Below are 12,722 nucleotides of genomic sequence, written 5' to 3' on the forward strand. Positions count from 1 at the left end.
TATTATATTAAAGCCGGGGAAAAATCCAGCAAAATGTGAGTCTTATCGTCCAATTTCTTTACTAAATTGCGACTACAAAATATTCACACAAATCATGGCAAAAAGGCTAGGGAAAATAGCCGGAACCTTGATCAAGGTAGACCAGAAAGGGTTCATGAAGGATAGGCAACTGCATGACTTAACACACGAGCTCATTGGGGCCATAGACATAGGAGTGATAGAAAAACTCCCATGGACTATAATTACCCTTGATGCTACTAAAGCCTTCGATAGGGTGAACTTGGACTTCCTAAATAAAGCACTAATTAAGTATAACCTAGAAGACAAGTTTCAGGGAATGGTCAAGGAATTGTATAGAGCCCCTAAGGCCAAGTTTCTAATCAACGGGGGTCTAACAGAAAACATTGAGATAAAGAGAGGGACGAGACAGGGTTGTCCCCTTTCCCCTCTACTCTTTAATCTATATATTGAGCCTCTGGCAAACAGTCTTAGAAGTCACCCAAACATAACTCAATTCAAGCACCATGGGTGGGAGAAGAAGGTCGCTCTACATGCGGACGACCTAATGATTTTTTCTAACAACTATGAAGGGTCCATTACACCAATAGAGGAAACTTTGTCTAAATTTGGGAAGGTATCTGGCTACCAAACAAACCAGACAAAAACAGAAATCATGAGCTGGAATTCCCCGATCAACAACACTCACACCAGGGAGAAAATTAGATACCTAGGAATAGATCTAATTAAAGATCTTGACAAAATGGCTAAGACAAATCTTGATAGGATTTTTGCTGAGGTCGGAAAACTGTTCAAAGCTTGGGGAGGTCTACCCCTTAGCTTTCTCGGAAAATCTAACATAATTAAAATGTCTATACTACCCAAATTCACATATATTTTCGGTGCAATCCCACTAGAATTTTAGAGGGAATCCCTAAAGAAGATACAAGGGGAACTTGCAAGCTTCATTTGGTCAGCAAAAAGCACACAAATAGCCTGGAGCAAATTGAGGAGGAAAAAAGCACAAGGGGGAATAGCAAGCCCAGACTTACTTGAATATTATAGGGCCTTCCAATTTAAGACCATAAGGATACTCTTGAAAAACTACGACCAGTATCCGGAATACCTTCAAGCATTGGCAGGAAAGGTCGGACACTTCTTATACAAATTTGGCCACCCGAAGTACTTTAAAAAAGTAAAACTAAAGACCCTTAATTCAGCAGCGAAACTGTGGTACCAAATAAGAAGTACCCTGAATATACCATACTACAGTGAGTTCGCACCAATATGGGTCTCTCCTGGAACACCGGAGTGCCTTAAGGACAGCTTGGCAACTCCATTGAAAACAGCAGGTATTCAGGAATGGGGCCAATTAATGGCTGATAACACCATTGTAGACTGGGAAACTCTGACAACAAAGACAAATGTGTCCCTTGCAAAATTCAAGTACTACCAGCTCTCTAGTTGGGCAAAAACATTGAAGGAGAACAAAAGAGGTAACACTGCCATAGAAACAGAGATGATAAAGAACACTCCCATAAAAAAGCAATATCCTGCTGGTATTGGGCCCTTATTTTGGCTGGGGAGGAGAACTTCCTGATTCCAGAGACGACCTGGGGGAAAGAGCTGCCATCGCTGGAGGTCCAAAAACTGTGGCAAGTATCGATGGAAAAATCTTGGTCAATTGTGAAATCCGCTGCCTTAAGGAGAAACCATCTCTTTACCACCCATAGAGCTTACTGGACCCCGAAGAGGCTATCTAAATTCGGCGGCCAAATACAAAAAGCTGTCCCAAATGCGGATTGGAGAAAGCAGACGATATACATATGTTTTGGCAGTGCCCCCTGCTCGACGAATTTCGGCAGGAAGTGGGTAAGACTCTAGACACAGTACTGAGAAGAGCAACAGATGTAAGTATGGATCTTGTTATTTTTGGGGTGACTAGATATGTTGGCCCAAATATTTTAACGAAAAAAGAAGAAAACCTTCTGATTATCTTAATTCTGCTGGCACGGAGGGAACTCTGCATTAAGTGGGTAAGCTCGGCACCCCCGATACACCGAGAATGGGTTGCCTCAGTAAGTAGAATAAATAAGATGGACAGGAAAGAGAAACCCAGTAGGGAGTATAACTTTTGGGAAATATGGGAGGACTCCCAGTTTGCCTCCTAAAGGATGATTTTTACTGCACACTACAGAAAGGGCAAAATCCGATGATTATGCAATGGCAATAAATAAACAGGCAAAGTGCCTGTGTGAGTAAACAGGCAAAGTGCCTATGTGAGTGGCCTGGTTGGTCAGCTCCCCCAGGATGGAATACATTTATTGAATTTGGGTATGGAAACAAGGGGACCCCCTCTGAACACACTTACAGAGAGACTCCCCAAACCCAATTCCCGGAATACAAAAGGGGCAGTGAAGGAACAGAGAACAGAGAAGCGGGTCCCTGAAAACTCCGTATAATTTAAAAAAAATAATAATAATAAATAAAGCTTTATGTATTCAATTGTTGAATGAGGCTAAAGACGATGTTGGGCGACGGTTTTTACTAACTATTAAGATAAATAATACCCAGTTCTCCCCATGCAAAGTTATATGGCCCTTATGGAGTAGACCTACTCTTTCGTCTTCCCATGCATCAGGAAATCTTATAGTGGGAGTGATTGCAACCAACTAATGGATCCTTTTCTCGATCAATGCTCTCAGACAAAGTTCATTCCCAACAAAATGCACAAAGCCTTTCAGAAAGCCATTTCCTCCAGAGGGTTAGTCGACGCTTGGAGAACCTCTTATCCTGATGTATTAGAATCCACTTTTTTCTCGTGTTCACAAGTCACATTCCAAAAAAGACTATATAGTTTTTACTCAGACTGTTCTTGAATTTATGACAAATGCTGAGATAGGTTCTATACTTTTTTCTGATCATGCTCCTGTCATAGTCGGTTTGGATAATCCTACCCCTATACCTTCTGCTCACAGGTGAAGATTTAATAATGCCCTATTGCTTGATAAACAATTCACGTAACAATTTATAACTTTTTACCACCAATTTTCTTACGAACAACCTTTCCTTAGACACGAAGATGAACTTTATTTGGGATAAATTTAAAGCTACTGCCAAGGGTTTTATTATAGATGTTGTTACAAAAAAAACTCTGTGCAATGCTTAAAACAAATTAAATCTTTAGAGCATGAATACTTTTCTTCTAATCAGATATTTTGTCTAAACTTATTAAAGCTAAACTGAAATATAACAAACAACCCTGGGGCAGTGCTTATGGTAGCTTACTTAAATTTAATGCTACGATGTTTGAAGGTCGGAATAAGGCAGGTAAATCTCTGGCAAATTGCCTTCAAATAAGAAAGCAAAAATCTATGATAGTAGCCATAACAGGCACCACCGGGGTCAACTATGTCAGTGATTCCAAAATATTAAAATGTTTCACAGAATACTGTACCAAATTATATTCCCCAGAGCCCTCTCTAAGTACTGAACAATTGGATGCTTTTTTTCTATCAATTCTTAAATCTACAGACCGTACAGTGGATCTGTCCTTTCTTGATACTGCAATTTCTGAGCAAGAGATTCTAACTGCTATTAATCACCTTCCAAAGGATAAAACTTCTGGGCCTGATGGCTTTTCTGTGCAATTTTATTCACATTTTAAGCATTTTTTTATTGCAAAGAAGTTATTAATTCTTATTACTCACTTTTTAATCATAGGGCAGACACAAGATTCATTTTCTCAGGCCATGCTTTGTTTGCTCCCCGAAAAAGTTAAAGATGTATCTCAGCGCATTAACTATAGGCCTATCTCACTCATTAATACCAATTGTAATATTCTAGCTAAACTATTGGCATTACATATTAACCAAGTGATCCCCGATTAAGTTGTTTACATCAGTCAGGGTTTGTAATGGGACAATTTATCTCGGCTAATTCTAATATGTTCCTCAATATCATTCACTATACTTACAAGTTACACTCCCCCTTAGCGCCATACATTTTGATGCAGAAAAAGCTTTTGATCAGGTAAATTGGGAATTTCCGTTTGGAGCATTGAAATGGCATGGTTTGATTCCACATAACCTTCAGTATATTAATGTATTATATTCTGAGCCTTCAACCTCCTTTTGGGTCAATGGCATTCCCTCCAGTTATTTTTCTCTTCATAGACCGACTAGACAGAGTTGTCCATTATCCCCTCTTTTATGTATTTTATCCTTAGAACCCTTTTCGGGAAAAATGTGTCGAACTCTACATTTTTCTGGTTTCCAATTCAATATTATGGATATAAAATTCATGTTTTAAGCTGATGATATCTTGTTATATGTATCTGACCCTAACACTACACTAACCAAGTTTTTTTTATTATTAAATAAATACTCTGCAGTTTCTGGATACAAACTTAATATAGCCAAATCAGAGGTCTTGCCCTTGAATAAATATTGTCTTCCCAATATGTTCAAAGAAACTGGATTCACATGGAATTCTAAGCATATTAAATGTCCAGGTACTCTCTATTCAAATACTATAAATAAGCCATTAAAATGAATCTGAATGAAGTCAGCTCAGAAAGCACATCTTTGACTAAGGGTTGGTCCCCTTTATACTTATCATGGTGGGGCAAATTAGCCACAATTAGGATGATGAAGTTACCAATAATTATTTTGTATTTGTCCATGCTCCTGATTACACTTCCGCTAACATATTTTAAAACTATTACTCGTTCTTTGATCAGATACCTATGGAACAAATTCAGGCCATGAATTTTCACTAGCAAGACTTCGGCAACCCAAGGATAATGGAGGAGTTACTTTCCTAAGCTTAGGCTATACCACTCTGCCTTCACACTCAAACACATTTGGACCTCCTTTTTGACTAATCCTCCTGATGTATTAAAAGTTTGGGGTCAATTAAAGCAGGCTCAGTTCACATCATTTTCATTCAGTAATGCAGTTCATATTTTTCAGCCCCTGAAGGCCTTTTTCTCACCCATACCTAATAATTCTGTATCTATTTCTACACCTTTAATTACTGGTTCTAATTCTCGTTTTGAAATTATTTCACAAACTCCTATTTGGTACAATGAACACATTAAACTAGTTCTCTCATGGAAAGTATGGATTAACGAAGGTATTTCAACCATAGGTCATATACTCTCTAATGGATCCCTTTTGGATTTTTCTGAAATTCAGCAAACATATGGAATTTCTTCTTATTATGCCGCTCACTATCAGCACCTTAAGACTCCTCTTCTCCAATTTCTCTCTCAATCATCTACTTCTGTATACACACCTTCCTCTTTCACATTGGATTTTTCCTCACCATAAATCTTCGTGCATATATAATTTTTTGCTTTGGTTCTTCTATATGAACAGCAAAATGTACCATAGAACTGCAGTGGGAAGCGGATCTTCACCAAAAATTTTCTTTTGAAACCTAGAAATCTGTGTGCGCTAAGATCCACACTACTTCTCGTTCAGCAAGTACAACTCAAACATTAAATTATTTCTATAATAGTCTGTACTTAACTCCTAAGTGTCTCCATAAATTCAGGCTCTCTAGCAATTATAAATGTAGGTGATGTTCTTATGATAAAAGCAACCTTCTACATTTGTTTTATGAATGTCCTTTGGTTGAAAAGCTTTTGTTACTCATATGGGACAAATTAAACAAAATTCTGTCCATGAATATACCTTTCAATATTTTGCATATTTTTTAGGAGGTTCCTCTACTGTATGGCAATCCCAAGGTATGGTTTAGAAGTTTATTGATTTGATAATGGCAATCACTTTACAAATAATCATAAGAAATTGAAAAGATATCACTACAATTACTTTTATTGGTTGGTGTAAACTGCTCTGCATGATCACAGACTGGATCTAGCTAATGCTATTTCTATACCTTTAATGGTTAAGAAAGATTTATCATGGTTGCCACTCACATCCTTATTATCCAAAGAAGCTGCACATTCTTCATCCAATGCTACAAATTGTGATCCAATGTGAATCTTGTGAGGTTCATTAGCTTGTTATCATTAGTATTACATTGCTGTTAATGTAGGGTCAAGTATCATATTTAGTACTATGTCTCTTTTCTCTTTCTTTTAATTTTTTTCTTCCTCTTCCTTCATTCTTTCTTTTTATCGTCTTTTCTTTCTATTCTCAAAAATTGTTAAAATGTGTTTGGTCTATTAAAAAGTTTATATCCTTTACTTCAAGCATTTGGTTTTAAGGTTCACATGACTATGTGTTACTAACTTTTGTTGTTAGTTTTCTCTCTTCCCTATTTCTTATTATAAAATTGTGAAGTTGTAATATTTCTTACATATTCTTGGACTAATTATATTGTTTATTTTGATCACATGCAATGTCTTTTTGATTCTCTTTAATAAAGCATTTCTAAACTAAAATAAAAAGTCAGATCAACTTTCTTTGTTTTGGTATGCAGTTAAATGCCTGGTTGTTTTCACTTTCCATATAGCTATCATTGTCATTGGAATTAGGCTGGACACAGGATTTTGCTAGCAGCAAGATGCCCTAGGGCAATTGTGTGCTTTAGAAATCTCAAATCAAATCAAATCAAATGATGGACCCAGCTGAAGACATAGGGCCCGATTCACAGAACTAATTTAAGACAAAATCCTAAACTTACTACCATTTTGGTATTCACAGAAGACACTTACTCATTTTGGTATTCACGGAAGACACTTACTCCTTTCGGTATTCACAGAAGTTAGGAGTCCTAACTTTAGGACTCCTAAATGCCTTCTGTGAATACCGAAAGTCTTAAAATTAGGATTTTTCTCAGTTTAGTAGTACTAAAGTTAGGACTCCTAACTTTAGGACTCCTAAATGCCTTCCGTGAATACCGAAAGTCTTAAAATTAGGATTTTTCTAAATTTAGTAGTAGTATAGTTAGGAGCCTTAACTTTAATACTACTAAACTGAGAAAAATCCTAATTTTAAGACTTTAGGTATTCACAGAAGGCATTTAGGAGTCCTAAAGTTAGGAGTCCTATCTTTACTACTACTAAACTGTGAAAAATTCTAATTTTAAGACTTTCGGTATTCACAGAAGGCATTTAGGAGTCCTAAAGTTAGGAGTCCTAACTTTACTACTACTAAATTGAGAAAAATCCTAATTTTAAGACTTTCGGTATTCACAGAAGGCATTTAGGAGTCCTAAAGTTAGGAGTCCTAACTTTACTACTACTAAATTGAGAAAAATCCTAACTTTAAGACTTTCGTTATTCACAGAAGGCATTTAGGAGTCCTAAAGTTAGGACTCCTAACTTCTGTGAATACCGAAATGAGTAAGTGTCTTCTGTGAATACCAAAATGAGTAAGTGCCTTCTGTGAATACCAAAATGGTAGTAAGTTTAGGATTTTGTCTTAAGTTAGTTCTGTGAATCGGGCCCATAGAGGCTATTCTCAGTATATACACCAGGAATGGAGTGAGGGAAGAAAAATGATTTGACCGATTGCTGAAAACACCTGCAGAGCATCTGACAACAACATACCTTTATAGTCATAGCAGCCAGGATAAGAACTTTGACTGATTTTATATGGAGTTCAGGCAAAGAAAAAATGCGCTTTACAGTCTTCTAAGTATTGCCATTCTGCAACTGAAAATGATCTGTTGTTCAAGCCTATGCTCTACCTCTTTCCACACAGATACCTTAGCTCTACTTCTTTCTATTTAACCCCACTGACGAGTCACCGACCAACCCTAGAAAACTGTCTGGTCCAACCAACTCTGCGGCCAGACTCATTAACCTCTAAGCGACGTTAGCAACATTTGTGACGTTAGCCCGCCGCATCCCTATCTCGCTGCACCTATCTACCCATTCTGCCTGACCTCCCGGGGGCTAACCCAAAGAACTCTTGTGGGTTACGTTACTCGTAATTCAACGCCTAGACAACAGCAACAATCTCGCACCCCTCCAGAAACAAAATAACACAATCCTCACCGCTCTTACTCTCTTCCTGTCCTCAGGGTCCGCATATTCACAGCCAACCAACCAACCCATAAAGAAGCGGCCTGACCTCGCAATCAGTCCCGTCCATCACTATAATCCACCTGGCCCCTGTGTTAGTGTAACACACCTAGCCGGAAAGGAACTAGCCCCACCGCCAACTTAGATAAAATGCCTTCTACCATGCCAACCTACGCCAACAACCTCAGCCACGACCTATGTAAAACCGCACGGCCCGAACTCCTTCTCGATCATTCTCCTCCTAAACCTCTCACCCAAAGTGAACGAAAACCTCAAACACAAACTGATCAGGCACTACCCACAGTCACTATTTGGTTACGTATATCACTGCTCCTCCAAAGGTCAAGTAAAAATGGACCTCATTTTTCACACGGAGAGGCCCAACAAGTGGAATTCCATCCTCAGATCACTACTATGCATTACCAAAACTACCAATACACCCCATAGCTGCAAACTATCATTCTCAATCCCGAACGGCATGACGCGATGCGGGAACACCTCGGTGACCATTTACTCCAATGGCACAGTCCTGATTCAAGCTAACAATGTCAACCTTGAGGCATTTGACCTCCTCTTCCCCTTAATGCGGACTGACGCCATTCACACACATCCCCCCTCCCATCGCTCCCCTTCTACCTGGACAACCAGTCCCCCTAGCAGAACACCCACACCATTCAAGTGCCGACTGTCACAAGCCCCTACGCTCCACCTTGAGCCATCACCAGCACTCTAGCACCAAGAACAAGGCTCCCCCTCCCCGCCGGTTTGTCCCCTTGAACAGACACCCGCACATAACCTCCTTCAAGCAATACTGTTCGACCGCAATACTCAGTCTAAGTCTTCCAACCACCTTCCAATACCCACCTGCTAAAGAAAGAAATTACCACAACATGACCCCCGCTCACCCTGCGCCTAATCCCATAGCACTAAATAATAATAATATAATCCACATTTGTAAAGCGCAAACCATCACCCGTAAGGGTCTCTAGGCGCTGGGGGCCGTCGGGAAAAAAAGCAAGCTATTGCCCAGAGTGACATGGTGCTGGTCTAATCTGCCGCCGGCCCTGGGGATCGAACTGTGATCCCAAGATTCCGAAATCAGTCGCCCTGGCCGCTGCGCCACACCTCTACCCCGGTAGGATGACAACACAATAACTACCAGAAGGCAACACAACATCGTCAGGCCTTCTCCCCTCTAGGAAGACTCCGCCCAGAATCCACCCCCCCCCCACAGAGATGGGGCACCGGCTTTCCCTTCTTGAAGGCCAAGTGGCTATTATTATACAGGGCTTTAATGAAATCCTAAACAACCTTGCTACACTCCACAAGCCCTCCATAAACCCCCACTGAACGCCCCCCCCCCACCATCTCCAACAACACACATCAAAGGCTCCCCAAGGCTCCGCGACCCATTTGGACCTCATCCCCCCTCTCGAGCCATACACCGAGGCCTAATAGAACTATGGAAGCTATGTCCTCTGATAAAACGACCGAGCTGGCCTCCTCGTACACCACCCACTCTACTCACATCCCTCAATCCTTGATTCAGGTAATCACTGGATTCAGAAGAGATCACTCCACTCCAAAAACCCCTAGACCCCCAGCCTCCCTCATCAACAGCGCTACTGCTCCCCTTAGAAAAACCCGCAAAAAAGCGACACCCCCTACCAACTGCATGCTCATAAACTGCAGATCAGCCACCAAACATGCCACAGAGCTAGCTGAATCCATCCTCAACCATGTCATAGACATAGCCTTCATCACCAAGACCTGGCTAAATGACAGCTCGCCCCCAAACATGGATACTATAGTACCCCCGGGAATCTCTATCATCAACAAAGATAGAAAAGGTAGGGGTTTAGCAGTCATTCACAACAACAACTTGTTTGTGACCGAAATTGATACCTTCAACTATAACACCTTTGATTGCCTAACCGCCAACATTAACTCCAGCAACAACAAATCACTACACTGCCATCTGCCATCTCCTATACCATACCCCAGGCAACACCAACACGTTCACTGAACACCTGTCAGACCTGGTTGCTCACTGCTCTCTCTGAGACAACAGCAACCTAATTCTGGGTGACCTCAACCTGCACTGGAATGATAAAAACAGCTCACCAAATACAAAACCTGAATGAGCTATTACATAGCAACAACCTTACCCAGCACTGCTTAGAAGAAACTCATAACAAAGGGGCAACCCTGGATCCCATCATCACCCACCACAACACAATCAAAATAGACCACATCCTACCGGTCGACTGCTCAGACCACCACTTAATCCTATTCCACATCATGGAACCGATCATGTGCCAACCTCCTATCCAAGACCCCCCACATGGACAAGATACCTAACACAGATCAACATAGCAGACTTAGAAGAAAAAATAAGCACCCTCCTGCCCACCTCCCCAGATGGTCTCTCCACAACAGAACTCACATCCCACTACAACACAACTATGTAGTTCATCTTAGACCAAATAGCCCCCCCTGAAACTGAAATAATCCAGCAAATTCCCCCCCAGATCCTGGTTCAACAAGGACACTAACGACGAAAGGAGACAATTTAGAGCTACATGGAGAAATAATCCCTCCACAAGCCTCTGCGAGAAACTCAAAACAGCAAGAAGGAATTCCAAAAACATATCAACAATAAAAAAAATAACTTTTTCTGCATCGCTCTTGACAACGCGAAAAACAGACCAAAAGAGCTCTTTAACATCATCAGGCAACAAACTTCCAAGACCTCTGCAACCCCAGTCCAGGCCTCCAAAGACCTGTGTGACAACTTTGCCAACTTCTTCAACGACGAAATCACCAAGATTGAGCTATCACTTGACATCAACCTCAACCCCTCCTGCTAAAACTTAGCCCCAAAAGTCGAAACTACCACGAGCTTGCTCCCAACGAAAACCTGGATATCCTTCGACCCCGTACCTGAAGCTGAGATTCTCAAACTAATCTCTTCCTTCAAGCCCTCATCCCACATCCTTGACCCTGTACCTACCCACCTGACCAAAAAGCTGAAACTCTCCCTTGCAACACAATGGTGCAAAATCATGAACAGCTCCTTGAAAACCGGAATCATACCAGACTGCCTCAAAGTCGGCCAAGTCACGCCACTATTGAAAAATCCAGGCCTAGACACTAACGATCTGAACAACTTCAGACCTGTTTCCAACCTCTCCTTCCTAGCCAAAATCCTCGAAAAGTGTGTTCTCCTACAACTGAATCAGCACATTGACATCAACCTGCTAGACCACCACCAATCGGGCTTCAGAAAAGGCTGTAGCACCAAAACCGCAATCCTTAACATCGTGGATGACATCCTCAAGTCCCTTGATACTGACCAATTCGGCCTACTCATCATCCAAGACTTATCGGCAGCCTTTGACACAGTTGATCCCAATCTACTCATCAAGGCTCTAAAAGACCAAGTAGGTGCAGACAAGGTGGTCCTACAATGGTTCTCCTCCTTCTTTTACAACCGCTCCCAAAGAATAAAAATCAAATCCTTTACGTCGACCTACACCCCATCAACAGAGGTGTCCCCCAATGCTCAGTGCCCAGGAAACCTCATCCATTAACGACATTCTAAGACTCAACAACAGTCTTAGAGAAGTTCAGCAATGGCTATCAACAAACCACCTTAAACTCAATCAACACAAAACCGAAATCCTCCTCATCTGTAACAAAGAAGAAAACCCTCAAATCGTAGAGTGGCTTAAAGCAATTGATGCTCTCAACGGTAATCTCACCCTAGCTAATTTGGTAAAATCTCTAGGAATCACCCTCGACCAAAAACTAAGCATGACCAAACACATTAAGATCATCGCGAAGAGTACCTTCCTCAATCTGAAGCTTCTCAACAAAATTAAACCCTTCATCCCGCCCATGGACCTCAAGCAAGCCACCCAATCACTGGTGTTATCTGGACTTGACTATGGGAACGCAGTCCTCTCCGGTACAGCTCGTTCCCACTTAGTGCCACTCAAGACAACTCTTAATATTACTTCCAGAATGGTCACCAGAGCTAAAAAATATAACCACTTATCTCCCACAATCAGAGAACTAAAATGGCTCCCAGTCGAAATGTGTGCCAGCTTTATAACTGCCTATCTCACGTTCAAAGCCCTGCACACAGGGAAACCGGAATACCTGGCCTCCAAACTCAAGAAAGCCGGCCAGACAAGAAACCTCAGGAGCTCTAACACCCTCTTACTCAACCTTTTGAAAACAAGCAAAAAAAAGCGTCACAATCCTTCGCTGGAAAAACACCCAAAATCTAGAACTCCATCCCGGCCGATATCAGGACTATCCCTTCCTTTATAAAATTCAAAAGATTCCTAAAAGACCCCTACCTCAACCGTGTATGCCCAAACTGAGAACCGCCGCCGAAATGCAATGTTCCACCACAATTTACCTCTTCCTGCACTTCACAGACCCTTGTCAAAGTTCCACCACTACCTACCTCATCCCCACTCCCTAACCCCTTCCTTGTTCTGATGGTGTGAGATTACCAGTATAGGATAATTTCTAACACCATACTCCCCTGGGCCCATAAACATAGACACTTTAAACCAATAATCTAGTTTCCTGCCGATCAGGATATTATATTTTATACCTGTACACCATAACTTACCAATTCCTTGTCACTTTATTTCTAATCACTCAGGTCAACAGATCTAGTAGTTAGAATAATAGGTATAGGGAACAA

The sequence above is a fragment of the Lissotriton helveticus genome, chromosome 9, assembly GCF_964261635.1.
Source record: "Lissotriton helveticus chromosome 9, aLisHel1.1, whole genome shotgun sequence".
NCBI classification, from domain to species: Eukaryota; Metazoa; Chordata; class Amphibia; order Caudata; family Salamandridae; genus Lissotriton; species Lissotriton helveticus.